This window comes from Myripristis murdjan, chromosome 20, assembly GCF_902150065.1.
Source record: "Myripristis murdjan chromosome 20, fMyrMur1.1, whole genome shotgun sequence".
NCBI lineage: Eukaryota > Metazoa > Chordata > Actinopteri > Holocentriformes > Holocentridae > Myripristis > Myripristis murdjan.
The window spans coordinates 3,981,128-3,995,113 of NC_043999.1; the positions used below are offsets into that span (position 1 = coordinate 3,981,128).

The window sequence follows — 13,986 nt, forward strand, 5'->3', positions numbered from 1 at the left end:
CAAATGATTCTATCAGATTATCTTTTTTTTTGGTTTTTTTTTGTTTTTCCCAGTTCACTTTGAAGGTCTCAGTGGCTCACAGGCGAAAAGCAGAGTCTCTGTTTTGAGGTTGTGATCTTCCCTCGTGTCGTTAAGATGAGACTCGGTGAACTGAGGTGACTAAGATTCATTTTATTGATCGCCCACCCCACCCCCCCCGAGGGAAACTGGGTCATTTAATTTACAGCAGCAGAAATGTGGGGGGAAAGTGGAAAGTTTATCACAAAATGTGGCTGCAAAAGAGTTTCCACCAAGTGAAGTTCACACCAACACAGAAACTGACAGTTTACAGGTTTTCAGATTCACGTGTCGTCGTTTACTCGAGTCCTCTGTAAAAAAAAAACAAAAAAAGTTTGTCCAGGATGTTCGTCTCGGAGCCTCAGTCCAAATGTTTTGTGTCCTTTACAGAACCGAAACTCCTCAGACACGCCGGCTGCATCGCCACGGCAACCACGAGCCACTGATACGCAAAACACAATCCAATATGATGCAGCGACTCTGAATTAAAGTCACATTCGCTGCTCAGAATCTCAAACAGAGCTGCAACAAACTTTGATTTCCACTGTCGCTTCTAAAAAAAAAAAATCTATTATTTTCTTGATTGGTTCTTCGATTGGTGGTTCGGTCCATAAAATGTCAGAAAACGGTGAAAAGTGTTGATCATAATCCAAGGCCACGTCCTTTAATGTCTTTGGTTTTGTCCCAATCAACTAAACAGAGAACAAAAAAAAAACAGAAAAATTTCACATTGGAGAAGCTGGAATCACAGAACTGGGAAATTTTCCTTTTGACACCGACTTCAAAACGATTAATTTATTACAAAAATAGTCGACAATTAATTTAATAGTTGGCAGCTGATCAATCATTCAGCCGATCGTTGCAGCTCTAATCTAAAAATGTCCACAGACGGTGAGAACAACAGGATATTCTGCTGTTTCTGCTCAAGTTTCCACCTTCAACTTCCAACAGGTCGAGGAATTTTTCCAGACGGGGAAAGTTAGGAAATTCAATAAACTCTTTGGCCAAGTTGTGGAATATTGTGGATTTTGTTTTTTTTAAATCTAAATGATCATGACTCAGCCAAATGTGACATTGGTTGCCCTTTGTGTTCACATTATCTTCACTTCTCCCTGCAGAATAAAACAGAATAATAAACTGTAATGAGAGTTCTGATTCTGAAGTGTGTTTGGCGTTTTGTTCAAGAGGAAAAAAAAACTCATGTTTATGTTTATGTAGCTCATGGAAATGTAATGTTGTAGTCATGGAAACGCCAGGTCAGCTTTACACGTGACATGAAGTGAAATCTGCAAACGTTCAGTGAGTCAAACACACGGTGGCGCTAAAGGAACACCAACGCCGGACACCTGCTGGACACGGATAAAAAAGATTTTTTTTTTTTTTTTTTTTTTTTCTGGCATTTTTTTTTTTTAAATCTGGCTGTTCAGAGAGGGAGTTTCACTGAAGTCACTGAAAAAGCTGAGAAACTGAAAACGCCCTCTGCTGGCTGCTGCCGGGCCTGACAAGGAACATTTCACCTAAAATAAAAATATATAAATATATATATATATATGTTTTGTTTTGTTTTTCCTCACTTTAAGGTTTACAAGGTTTACAAGATAAACCAAATTCCCCGTCCCTCAGGCTACAAAAAAAAAAAAATTATAAAAAATTTTGGCATCATCAATGGGCTCTGATTCCATTTTTTCTTTTGTCTTTATTTTATTTGAGCCATTTGCACTTTTTTTTGCTTTTTTGTGCAATTTTTGTGTTTTTACAAAAATAACTAAATTAAGCTGCAATTTTGGAGAAAATGTCTTTAGTATTCATCTTTGTTAATTGTTTTGAATGTTCATCTGTCCTCAGTGAATACATTTTTAAAAGGGTATATCTCGTTGAGTTTTCACTATGAGATATATTTCTGAATCCCACCCGACAAATCCCCCATATGACAAAAAAGGACTTAAACTAATAAAAACTAAACTAAAACTAAACATTTTCAAAAAAAAAAAAAAACTAAACTACCAATGCTTCTTTAAAAACAAATAGAATGAAACTGAAATTGAAAACAAAAAGTCACAACTGAAATAAAAACAGTAAACTGTAATAACCTTGCTGGAAATGTCACCAAATCACACAGAGACCGTGTGGAGGGACGGAGGGACACATGTGTTTTTGTGTTTTTGGGTGAACTGTTCCTTTACACAGTGTTTGTGTGCAGGTCGAGCGTGCCATCAGCCGGCCTCCTCCCGTCACGTTCGCCGCCTCGTCTATTTTTTTCGCTCTCTCTCGCCGCTGTTTACTCGCTTTATCTCCTCGAGGCCGGAGGCTCAAACTTGCGGGTCGTGGCACCGAGCGGGTCACGGGACAGTTTGTGTTGGGTCCCCCCCCCCCGTGGCCCCGTGGCCCCGCGGCCCCGGCGTGTTTACGATCCAGGGTCCAAGGACGAGGCGGCGTGGACGGACTCGACTCGGCGTCCCAGAGTGGAAACTGGGACGAGTGTAAGTGTGTCGGCGTGAGGACAGAGAGCGGCCGGGGCAGCCGGGGCCACCGGAGCTCCGGCCAAATAAACACAACAGTCAGGAAAAAACCTCCGATCGCTCCTGTTGGCACGTCGGAGCTTCACTCGCAGGTTCACAGGAAAACAGACGCACAGCAGCACGACCGTGACAACAGACCTGAGCTCCCAAATCCACCCAGGTGGCAAAAAGAAAATGATGTTAATATTTTTTTGAAGGAATATGAGGTTTTATCCAACAAAAGTGATGCTAAAGTGATGTTAAGCTCTTCATGTGTGTGTGTGTGTGTGTGCCAGCGGTTCAGGAAGTGGGTTCGTTTTGTCCAAATTGTCTCGTATTAAAGCAGAATAAAGACTATGTGAGTCGGTGCTGCTGTCCTGTCCGTTCACAGCCTCGTCTGTCCACACGTCACACACACACACACACACATACACACACTTCTACATCACACTGTCCAACACGTCACACACACAAAAACACTTCTACATCACACCAACATTTTTCAGACACTGATGACTTGTGATGATTCTTGTGGTGCCGAGTTTATCGAATCCAGTTTCCCAGCAGGAAGTACAAAATAAGGACATTAAAATGATTTGATAACACCTCATCACGTTTTAAAACAAAGTCATGATTTATGCGCAGTCCACGTCCCAGCATGCTTTGCTCTCGTGGTTGTTTATGTAAAAGCACGCGTTCGCTTCATGTTTATTTTTTCCAAGCTCTTCAGTTTAATTAATTATTTCTGACATGTGACTTCACAAACATGGACTCTGAGCGCGAGAATGATAATGATAATAATAATAATAATAATAATGAGGAAAAACCTCAATGGGCGGAGCCAAAGAAGCACATGGTTTCCTCGCCAACACCAGACTGAGGCTCGAAGCTTCAAAAAGACACAAGAGGAAGCTACCATTCGTCTTCTTTTATTATTATTTTTCAATTTTGACCTCAGACCAGATCATTTGACTGTCAGTGTTTTTTACTGACTTTTTTTTTAACAGCAGCAGACGGCTCCTTGTACTTGTCTGTTGTTATATCAACCCCGACATTATGACACAGTGAAGATTGCTGGATTCTGTTGAAAGGCGAAGTTGGGAAACGGTTTCGACACGGTGGTTTTGGTCGCTAACGCAGATCCTCCTGGGCCAAAGTGTCCGACTCGCTTTTGACTAAGTGACACAGCAGGGACGGTGCGATTACCTCCCGATTTGATGCTATCACGATATTTCATTTTCCAGGTGCAATTTTTGTTGTTTTGAATCCTCCTCTAGTTTGTGTCTGTAAAGTCTGATGAGGCTGTGATTCTCCTAGAGGTCACTAGAGGTCATTTTCTCCAGCGACGTCCAGTTGGACAAAAGTCTCTGCCTGCAGTGAAATGGCTGCTATGGGGGCCAACATCATCACACAGGAATCAAATGTGGCTCATTGAATCCACAAGAGTCTCAGCTTTCCAGTCGAAGCCAATTTTAAATCCTTTAAAAGGGTTACTGTATATCTAGTAACCTTTGAATTCACTGTTTAATTTATCAGGAAAGTGACTATTTTTGGTAATTTCAAAAATTTTACATATCAGGCCCATCCCCTGTCTCAGTGAGTTCAATAATCATTTGGTCTTCACCCGGCCAATCAGCAAAGATCGCTCCACATCCCAGGTCACATGATTGAGGCATTTGACCAACTGGCCTTGATTTTCTATAGGAAAATGAAATTTTTTGAAAAATTTTATAAAAGAAATAAAGTCCTGTCATGTTCACTAATAACAGTCTAGGGTTGTTTTTTTTTTTTTTTTTTTTTAATTTCAAAGTATTTCAGTGAGTGTCCTATAAAGGGTTAAACATCTGTTGTGGCATTTATTCCAATTAGCGCATATCAAATCAGATAATGTGTGATATGCATGTGTAAACAGAATAATTCAAAGAACTTGTAATTGACTTTTTTTCTTGTCTTTGTGTGTGTAATCAACTTGTGAATTTTTACAGTGATATCTGAAAGTAAAATTTGAACCCCTTTTGGTATCATATGGTCATAAATAGGTGATTTTCTAAACTTTCCACCAATGGGATTCCTCAGGACTTTCTTCCCTCACTCAGGACAAACTGAGGATCCAACATCAGTTGAGTTTGCTTCTCTTGCAGTTTGTCCCGGGTCGACCCAGTTTGGGCCTAAAATGACTGGACTCCCAGACGGTTCAGGACCCAGTCTGCACACACACACCGTTTTCCAACAGGCCACAAGAACACATGTGGACTGCAGGCTTTGGGGCCCAAACTGCATGGGATTAGCAGAAGGTGGGCGTGTCTGCAAAGGGGAGAGAACCCATTTTCATTCACACAGCTGGAGGTCAGAGGTCAAGGGAGCTGCTGGAAACAGACATGACAGTTTTAGCTGAACTTTGGGACTTCCCTCAGGTCGTCCAGCTTCATATGATGCTAACATCTTGACTTTAAGTCGATTCAGTAATGCGTCATTCCCTCGGTCGTCAGTATCCGTGAAGCTGGCCAGTCGATCCTGGTGAAATTTTACCGGGAAATTTATTTTCCACCAGGATCGACCGGCCAGCTTCCCATCCTGATGCAGGCCCAGGTGGCGTGATCCGAGCTCAAACAGAGCGCCGGCGGCCGAGCTGAGTTTGGGTTTGGTCGAGGAAGGCGAAGGTGAAGAGGTGAGCGACCCGCTGCCGCTGCTAAAAATAGACCCTCTGTTGGTTTAGAGACGACTCTCTTCCACACACACACACACACACACACACACACACACACACGTTTACACACACACAAACTGGTGTAAAGATCATGTTACTCAACTAGCGATTGCAGTTTCGTCAGTTAAACACACACACACACACACACACACACAAGATGAAAGGATGCTTGAGAAAAGTTTTTGCAATGTCATGCCTCTATAAGAGTCCTACACACACACACACACACACACACACACACACACAGCAGCCACATTTCAGGACTTCATGCCTAAGTGTTTTTTTTTTTTTTTTTAAATTTATTCTAAACTTCTGATTTAATTATTTATTTAAGTATTCATTAGCATTTTTATTCAGCAAATAACTGTTTCCCCACCAAAATTCTCAAGAAAATAAGTAAATTATAAAAAAAATAGACAGAAATATAAAAATATGTGCCATACAGTACAATTTAAAAAAAAAAAAAGTACTTTATACGCATTAAGTCTCAAGATGTTCATTAATCCTAGAAAATATGACAACAATAAACACAGAAATAAGAAATTAAGTGTATGTAAAAGAAAAAAAAAAAAGAAAAAGCGTACCTACACACACCTCATTACACTGAGCAGCCAGTAAACCCAGTTAGAAATGAGGATTTTTTTATTCAGTCTTATTCTTGAGCTCCGTCTTCATCGTCCACCGAGACGGGGCCAGAGGCTGGTTTACGCTCCGTGGTGCGTTCAAGGCACCTGCAGACGACCGGCCCGCCGTCACCTGCTGATCCCAGACGGCCTCCACAGCGCTCAGCAGGAGATTATTATTCTTATTTTATTATTATTGTAACTTAATGAGGAAATAAAATGAATAATACTCATATTATACTGACACTTACCGTCTTATACTCCCCTAAAGTCTCCACAGCAGATTCTACTCTGACATGGGATTCAGGAACAAGGAGATCCTGCTGATTTGAGCCCAGAATCAGCAGATTGTTTTCTTCTGAATCGGCCCAAGTCACAGCAACGTCTCTTCAGAGTCCAGATGCTGAGGAGGAGGTTGGGATTCTGGACTCAGACCAGCAGGATTTCCTTCAGACTGGATCCCACAGGAGGAGGACAAACTGGTTCTCACTGGTTTTTCACGCAAATGTGTTTGTTTTTTTCACATGAATTCATGCAGGTTTTTACAACTTTAATCTCAGAATCTCAGTTTTTATTGTTTATTATGTTATTATATTATTATCATTATTATTATAATCAGCATCTGGTATTTCCCATGAGGATGCAGGTGGACTGATTCATTCTCAGACCTCAGCGTCTGATCTTGTACCACATTTTGAATTCAGATATTCTTTAATTATTGTGCAGCAGCTCTGCATCACAAGCGGCACCAGGCCTGTTTGTGATTGGACGGGAGAGAAGAGAGCAGATTCATTTTTAAAATCTGAAATTACACAGTTGGGCCTGAGCTTTTAGATAAAGTGATCAAAAAAAAAGAAAGAAAAAGAAAATCAGCAAAATGTGGCCGCTGTGCATTTGTTTACCGGACAGCAGCAGGTTGGATGATCCGTCCAGCAGAGACACCCTGAGGCTCTGTGTGTGTGTGTGTGTGTGTGTGTGTGTGTGTGTGTGTGTTGACAGATCAAACAGATGTGCTCAGGTCTGTCAACAGTGTCAGGCTCTGGACTTCAGTCTCCATCCAAAGAGCAGAGGATGGAGGCAGTGAGGCGTTCAGGTGCGTCCTGATCGGCTGTAAATTTGTAAACTCCGACAGATTCTCTCTCGTCACGGTGAGGTGGGACATCAGCTCGCATTAAACAACATTAAGCATTCTGAGTTAAACACGTCGTCGAAATGTCACTAAAATCATACAGATTTCAAATATGTTGCTCAAACAAAACATGAAAAGCCTCGACAACAAACGAGGGACGAGGCCTCCTCAGGTGATGACAGACCATCTCACTTCCTTCCTGTGTCTGGCAGGAAACTGACCAGCTGAGACAGAGGGGGGCGGGGCATGCGGTTACTTCCTGTTTCAATGACCAAACACACACACACACACACACACACACACTGGAGAGTTGCAACTTCAAAACCACGAAAACACTGACGGTTCACATTTTACCAACTCCACACAAACCAAGGCACAAATAAAGAAGGAAATACACTTATTTACACAATATAGACCTGTGTGTGTGTGTGTGTGTGTGTGTGTGTGTGTGTGTGTGTGTGAGACAGCAGCTCAGTGTGTACTGGCGGCTCTGGTTGCAGCAGCGTTGTGGTTTCCCTCGCCGCCTCATGCAGCACACACTCTCCTGATTTTACTGCAGACGCCATGAGGACGAAATTTTTAAAAATGTGTGTGTGTGTGTGTGTGTGTGTGTGTGCATTCTCAAAAAGTGAACTCTCCTCTCTTGTTGACTGTTGTTTTGACAGCCTGCAGCGAGAAACAGAGCGACGTGGACATGTGAGCTTGTGGCACCATGAGGCCACTTTAGTGGAATTGACCTGCGGTCTGTCCTGGGCAGCTTCCTGTACAGTGCTGGAGTTTACGTGACGACCCTGAAGGCAACACATAGGCTGTTTTAAGGTCCTAGTGATGGAGGCTGCTGGAAACACAGACTCACAACATTCGTTTATAGGAAATGTGTTTTAATCTGAAGAAGAGTGGTGTTAGCAGGTGTGTTTTCCTCGGTCTGTGAGGTCATTAAACACACCACGCCAGAGGGGGGCGGCGGTCTGTGAGGTCATTAAACACATCGCCGCTGGAGGACGGCGGTCTGTGAGGTCATTAAACACATCACCACAAGAGGACGGCGGTCTGTGAGGTCATTAAACACATCGCCGCAAGTGGACGGCGGTCTGTGAGGTCATTAAACACATCGCCGCAGGAGGACGGCGGTCTGTGAGGTCATTAAACACACCACGGCACAGGAGGACAGCGGTCTGTGAGGTCATTAAACATATCACCGCAAGAGGACGGCGGTCTGTGAGGTCATTAAACACATCACCGCAAGAGGACGGCGGTCTGTGAGGTCATTAAACACACCACGCCACAGGAGGACAGTGGTCTGTGAGGTCATTAAACACATCGCCGCAAGAGGACGGCGGTCTGTGAGGTCATTAAACACATCGCCACAGGAGGACGGCGGTCTGTGAGGTCATTAAACACACCACGGCACAGGAGGACAGCGGTCTGTGAGGTCATTAAACATATCACCGCAAGAGGACGGCGGTCTGTGAGGTCATTAAACACATCGCCGCAAGAGGACGGCGGTCTGTGAGGTCATTAAACACACCACGCCACAGGAGGACAGCGGTCTGTGAGGTCATTAAACACATCGCCGCAAGAGGACGGCGGTCTGTGAGGTCATTAAACACACCACGCCACAGGAGGACAGCAGTCTCTGAGGTCATTAAACACATCGCCGCAAGAGGACGGCGGTCTGTGAGGTCATTAAACACACCACACCACAGGAGAACAGCGGTCTGTGAGGTCATTAAACACATCACCGCAAGAGGACGGCGGTCTGTGAGGTCATTAAACACATCACCGCAAGAGGACGGCGGTCTGTGAGGTCCTTAAACACACCACGCCACAAGAGGACAGCGGTCTGTGAGGTCATTAAACACATCGCCGCAAGAGGACGGCGGTCTGTGAGTTCATTAAACACACCACGCCACAGGAGGACAGCGGTCTGTGAGGTCATTAAACACATCGCCACAGGAGGACAGCGGTCTGTGAGGTCATTAAACACATCGCCGCAAAAGGACGGCGGTCTGTGAGGTCATTAAACACACCACGCCACAGGAGGACAGCGGTCTGTGAGGTCATTAAACACATCGCCGCAGGAGGACGGCGGTCTGTGAGGTCATTAAACACATTGCTGCAAGAGGACGGCGGTCTGTGAGGTCATTAAACACATCGCCGCAAGAGTACGGCGGCCTGTGAGGTCATTAAACACATCGCCGCAAGAGGACGGCGGTCTGTGAGGTCATTAAACACATCGCCACAGGAGGACGGCGGTCTGTGAGGTCATTAAACACATCGCCGCAAGAGGACGGCGGTCTGTGAGGTCATTAAACACACCACGGCACAGGAGGACAGCGGTCTGTGAGGTCATTAAACACATCACCGCAAAAGGACGGCGGTCTGTGAGGTCATTAAACACACCACGCCACAGGAGGACAGCGGTCTGTGAGGTCCTTAAACACACCACGCCACAAGAGGACAGCGGTCTGTGAGGTCATTAAACACATCGCCGCAAGAGGACGGCGGTCTGTGAGGTCATTAAACACACCACGCCACAGGAGGACAGCGGTCTGTGAGGTCATTAAACACATCGCCGCAAGAGGACGGCGGTCTGTGAGGTCATTAAACACACCACGCCACAGGAGGACAGCGGTCTGTGAGGTCATTAAACACATCGCCGCAGGAGGACGGCGGTCTGTGAGGTCCTTAAACACACCACGCCACAGGAGGACAGCGGTCTGTGAGGTCATTAAACACATCGCCGCAGGAGGACGGCGGCCTGTGAGGTCATTAAACACATCGCCACAGGAGGACGGCGGCCTGTGAGGTCCTTAAACACACCACGCCACAGGAGGACAGCGGTCTGTGAGGTCATTAAACACATCGCCGCAAGAGGACAGCGGCCTGTGAGGTCATTAAACACATCGCCGCAAGAGGACGGCGGTCTGTGAGGTCATTAAACACATCGCCACAGGAGGACAGCGGTCTGTGAGGTCATTAAACACATTGCCGCACGAGGACGGCGGTCTGTGAGGTCATTAAACACACCACGCCACAGGAGGACAGCGGTCTGTGAGGTCATTAAACACATCACCACAAGAGGACGGCGGTCTGTGAGGTCATTAAACACATCACCGCAAGAGGACGGCGGTCTGTGAGGTCCTTAAACACACCACGCCACAAGAGGACAGCGGTCTGTGAGGTCATTAAACACATCACCGCAAGAGGACGGCGGTCTGTGAGGTCATTAAACACACCACGCCACAGGAGGACAGCGGTCTGTGAGGTCATTAAACACATCGCCGCAAGAGGACGGCGGTCTGTGAGGTCATTAAACACACCACGCCACAGGAGGACAGCGGTCTGTGAGGTCATTAAACACATCGCCGCAGGAGGACGGCGGTCTGTGAGGTCCTTAAACACACCACGCCACAGGAGGACAGCGGTCTGTGAGGTCATTAAACACATCGCCACAGGAGGACAGCGGTCTGTGAGGTCATTAAACACATCGCCGCAAGAGGACAGCGGCCTGTGAGGTCCTTAAACACACCACGCCACAGAAGGACGGCGGCCTGTGAGGTCATTAAACACACCACGCCACAGAAGGACGGCGGCCTGTGAGGTCATTAAACACACCACGCCACAGAAGGACGCCGGCCTGTGAGGTCCTTAAACACACCACGCCACAGAAGGACGGCAGCCTGTGAGGTCCTTAAACACACCACGCCACAGGAGGACAGAATTCAGAGGGCAGATCTCAATTCAGTTTCAATTTTTTATTTTATTTGTTTAGCGTCAAATGATACGTGATCTCAAGCTGCTTCACAGAAACCCAGCAGATATCGGCCAAATCCATGAACCAAAATCTCCCCTGAGAGCGGCACAGGGCGACGGCGGCGAGGAAAACCCCTGGAGCAGGACCCGGCTGGGGGAGGGATTTAACGTCGGCCATAAGTGAGCCTCTGGGCGGCTGGTTTGCACCTGTGTGCTGGGGCAGACCGGAGGACTGGGCTCCTGTTGTTTCTGTGCAGCTGCTCTGTGAAAACCTGTTTCCTCAGCTCGTCTGATAAAAGGAAAGACAACAACAACAACAACAACAACAACAACAGCAGCTCTGTGTTTGTGACTTCTCAGGCTGTGCAGTCCGAGCTGTGAAAACACAGTGAGCTCCTCGTGCTGTCAGGAACCTTCTTGATGTTTAAAACAGCGAGACGGAGAAGCGAGCGCTGTAATGAAGACGTGACTGGGCTTTGTGCTGCTGAAGAAACACGCAGCTTTGTTTGGATTTTTTTTTATTTTTTCAGGTGTTTTTCAGTGTTTTTTTTTCCTCCCGTCTTTGCAATGCAATGAGCTGTATCACTCCCGTCTGGTGCTGTGAAACAGGAGTCGAGTCAGACCTGCACGGGCAACAAAACATCTTTGAAAGCCTCTCAGACGCTCGGCTCAGAAGCCGGGGAGCGGTCGGCCTCGCGGGGAGGCGGCGCCTCAGAAGCGGCAGACAGACTCCCTCAAAGCTCGTCTGCCGCTTTGAAAAACACTCGAAAACTTTCTTCCCTCGTCGCTTTGTCTCGGCTCTCTGAGGCCGTGTTGGTGTGTTTACCTCGCCGCCGCTCGCTGCACGGGAGGAGAAGTGGGCCAGCGCTCGCCGCTCAGCCCGGAAACAGTTTGTGCAGGGATTTGCTTCAAAGGGGTTTTGGGTCGGCCTCGGCTCTGAGAGGCGGCGCAGGCTGTTCTGTCGGACTCGGCTGAAGTGGAGGCTCGTCTTACAGGATGGAAGACGGCGGTGAGACTTACTGCTCTGCTGGAAATCTGAGCGTTTGACTCAGCCGCCATGTTGGCCGGCAGACGACTGGGAGCAGATAAACAGAATCTAACCAGCCAAACTCGACCCACTGCACTCATTTAAATAGGTTTTAATGTCACCGCATGTCCCCGCCACAGCAGCTTTACCAGTTTTCCTTCCTGATAATGTGCTTTAAAACACACATATAAACTCAACCAGGTGTTTAAATGGTCAGGAAAGCAGAATTTAAAAACATTCTCCCTGTGCAAGCGCAGAATTAGACTTTAAAATTTCCTTAAATGAGCTGAAATAAGTTGGAACACAAAAAGACAAACTCTTGTTGGTGTCTTGGCCTGCAGGCACGGTGTTTATTGGAGAGCCAAAGCCAAACAAAGTGACTGTTCTGACCCCAAAACTCCTCTGAGAAAACAGAAAACAGTCCTCCAGATTTAAAGAGGAACTAAACCCTCGACCCAGAGCTGTGTGAGGCCTGAGGGTTTAGGGTCTGTCTCGGTCGAAGGGCTAGATGACTACTGGGTCGCAGCCCACGGTGCCCACGTACGAGGCGTCCGACGTGTGGCGATATCAGGTTTACCGGAACTAAAAGTTTAGTGAATTTAGTCCAGTCATTTTAGGCCAAATTTGGGGTCAACCTAGGACAAATTGCAAGAGAAGCAAACTCAACTGATTTTGTATCCTCAGTTTATATATAGTAACCTTGAATTAAAAGGTTACTATATATATAGTAACCTTTTAATTCACTGTTTAAATGTCTGTTCTGGCATTTATTCCTTATATTCCTTATTAGTGCATATCAAATCAGATAATGTGTGATATGCATGTGTAAACAGAATAATTCAAAGAACTTGTAATTGACTTTTTTTTCTTGTCTTTGTGTGTGTAATCATCTTGTGAATTTTTATAGTGATATCTGAAAGTAAAATGTTGAACCCCTTTCCCCTGTGTGTTAAAAACAGTGTTTTTTGGTATTATATGGTCATATAGAGGTGATTTTCAAAACTTTCCACCAATGGGATTTCTTGGGACTTTTTCCCCCTCACTCAGGACAAACTGAGGATACAAAATCAGTTGAGTTTGCTTCTCTTGCAGTTTGTCCGAGGTTTTTTCATAAAATGACTGGACTAATTGGGACGGTGCAGCCTGCGGAGGATTCCTAGGCCATTATTATCGAGGCTTCCCGATTGTGTTGAAAAGAAATTAAGATAATTGTTACACCTCACAAATTGCAACAGACTATCCCAATTGAAGTAACTGTACACATGGCTACATTGTAACGTACCTGATGCGCTGATGGTTGCTATGGAAACATCATGCAAAATGCCTATCTAACTCATCTAACTAAACTTGTATTTACAGGCGTTGTTCGGATACAGTTAACAGCTAAACCGAATCTATGGTGGTGATTATAGGCATGAAAACTTATCAAAACGTCATGATATAAACATGAAGACGGTCTAAAACAGGCTTCATAATTCCAGCAATGGTGGCTGATCCAGAAATTCAACTGGACCGAAAGGTACCCTGGAAAGTAGGCTGTAATGTCGGCCGTGAAGCATCGTGGTGGTGTATCCTGCAAATTAGTCAAAAATAGGCCGGATCGGTCGGACCCCGCGCGGTGAAACTGACCTGGGACAGCACTCGTCACGCCGCCGTGACGTAAGCAGCCTACAAATACAACCTGGGTAGAGCCTTAGTTTCTCTGTAATGAACAAAACCCTGAGCTGGATCCCATAGTTTTTTGTTTTATTTTTCATTCTTTGGGTTGTGATGAACCTGACAACTTACTGAACAATTACACTGCCAACAGGAAGTGACACGTGCTGAAGGGAAACACACAGAACAGACTCGAGACGTTCCCTCGGGACACAGAGCGGGACATGCTGGACGTTTTGGTTCCACAAAAGTTTTTCATTGGTTGAGTTGAACCTCAGTGGGCGGAGCCACCGGAACCGACCCGCGATGAATCACGATGGCCACACACCGCCTCGCTTTGAAGAGCTTTATTTTCACACACACACACACACACTGTCATAATCATCAGTCATAATTAACTGTATATGGCAGAATCAGCTCACACAGCGACGCAGAGTGTGGATTAGAATGAGCTCAGCTGGTACACACACACACACACTAGTGTGCACACAGAGATACACACATTCACACACTCTCACACACACTCTGCATGC

General features: G+C 45.8%; 1 protein-coding gene across 1 annotated transcript in view; it reads left to right on the forward strand.

The window, feature by feature from the left end:
- Positions 1-795, forward strand: part of lyrm4b (LYR motif containing 4) — a 57,566-nt gene extending 56,771 nt beyond the window's left edge. Inside the window, exon 3 of the mRNA XM_030078802.1 lies at positions 1-795. This exon is cut by the window's left edge and continues 962 nt beyond it. The gene's annotated coding sequence lies outside the window, so the exon portion shown is untranslated.
- Positions 796-13,986: the final 13,191 nt, after the last annotated feature.